At 41.6% G+C, this 2,016-nt stretch overlaps 1 pseudogene; it reads left to right on the top strand.

Annotated features, from left to right (window-relative positions):
- The first annotated feature begins 951 nt into the window (after positions 1–951).
- On the top strand, positions 952–1,489 carry LOC147733466 (protein cornichon homolog 4 pseudogene; annotated as a pseudogene).
- Positions 1,490–2,016: the final 527 nt, after the last annotated feature.

The following is a 2,016-nucleotide window of genomic DNA, read 5'->3' as shown; positions in this document are numbered from 1 at the left end:
TTTAGTGGAGTATTAGTTGTGTTGGGAAATGTGTTGTTGTTGTCTTGTACTGTTATGTTTTCATGATATTATGGATCTGTTGTATTCCATTATACATTTAGTTGTGCTCAGTTGTGCACTGTTATATTTTTTTGTTTTTTATTGTGTTGGTTCATTGTGTCATAATGCTATTTTGTGTGATGCAAATATTTGTTAGGCTTCAACAAATGCTGATAATTTACTGTCAAAAACTGGGGCCTTATTTATGAGGCCATGCGTCACTTTTACGCTGCCGGTGCGTCACTTTTTGTGACGCATCAGCAGCATAAAAATGTGCCTTGTTGCACCATATTTACAATGTGACGCATCTAGGTGGATGCGTCACTTTGTAAACCCCTGCACCACATTATACCTGCGCCAGGTATAATGTATGCAGGGGGGGGGGGCGTTCTGGCGCAAGAAAGGGGCATAGAAGTGATGCAGTGAAATCTATAAGATTTCGCTGTGGCACTTCTAGGACTCAAATGTGTCAATATCCTTCGCCTGCCTCACAGAATGCATAAGACTGATGCAGGCCTTTTAGGACACATTGCTGGAGTTGCGTCACTTTTGTGACACACTCCAGCAATGCGTCACTTTTGCACCATACAGATATGTCAGAAATACTGGCGTATCTGTAACTCCTTTCGACTCCTTTTCATACAGTAAATATGGCGCATCAATCATGTGGCAAGGAGGGCGCACTGAGAAGTGACGCCTCACTGCTTTCACGCAGCGATGCGTCACTTCTCATAAATGAGGCCCTGGATATTTAGTTAAAGTAACAATGAGAAACGGTACTTTACTGATTTCAATGTGTGATCACAGCACCACGACACCAACACAACCAAGCACAATGCCAATCTCTCGAGAATCACATCGCAGACCATGGCTAAAAACAGCCCTAGTCATGCTAATTTTATGTTATGTGGCGGACAGTGTTGGGGCCGCAGGATGGAGGCCGCGCTCTTCATCTTCTCGCTCGTTGATTGCTGCGCACTCATCTTCCTCTCCGTTTACTTCATAATCACTCTGTCGGATTTAGAATGCGACTACATTAACGCCAGATCATGCTGCTCGAAATTAAACAAGTGGGTGCTCCCAGAATTAATCGGACACACAGCTGTCACAGTGTTAATGCTGATTTCGTTGCACTGGTTCATCTTCCTTTTGAACTTACCTGTCGCTACGTGGAATGTATATAGGTATATAATGGTGCCAACTGGCAACCTAGGAGTGTTTGACCCCACAGAAATTCACAATCGTGGACAGCTGAAATCACACATGAAAGAAGCCATGATTAAACTGTGCTTTCATCTCTTGTGTTTCTTTATATATCTTTACAGTATGATCCTGTCCTTGATAAATGAATGAGCTCGGATTACAAGAATTGTCTATTTGTAAGATAGCGCTCCAGAAGAATGTCCCGTAATGAGACCGAGAACATGCAACATGCCTGTCTTCAAAGTGTCATTATGCAGTATATTTTTTCCCTCTTTGAACAAAAACTATTTTTTGGTGGCTGTATTTTTAATTTTTAACATATAAAGTATTTAAAAATGTTATGTGGCTCCTGATTTCCTAACTGCAACTGATGTGAGAAAGAAAGAGACAGCCCTACCTGCTTCATCCACATGCAACCCCTGGACACCTGAGGTTAGAACATTGCTGTATGGATCCTCAACACAATAGGCCCTGTTGCAGCGCTTTAAAAAAAACAAGCAAAACTTCTATGGGTAAAATGTAATTGGAAAAAGCGTTATTTGCCACAAGACTTTTAAACATCGTACCGTGAATCCAAATCCTGACCCCTAAAATAAGTTAGCTAAAATAAATGCACATTCATTTCCTCCTCTTTTTAAATCATAATTTTCAGTGATGGCTACGCCAATTAAATCCCAACGCGTCGCCTTTTTCAAACAGTTCTGCTGCTTCTTCTCAATGTCTTTAAAGGACAGCTGTTTTTGACAGCTCCCCCTGATTTGCCAGAGCTGTGTC

This window comes from Lissotriton vulgaris, chromosome 2_1 (genome assembly GCF_964263255.1).
Source record: "Lissotriton vulgaris chromosome 2_1, aLisVul1.2, whole genome shotgun sequence".
NCBI classification, from domain to species: Eukaryota; Metazoa; Chordata; class Amphibia; order Caudata; family Salamandridae; genus Lissotriton; species Lissotriton vulgaris.
The sequence above is the reverse complement of the archived record's forward strand: the minus strand, read 5'-3'. Positions and strand labels throughout refer to the sequence as shown.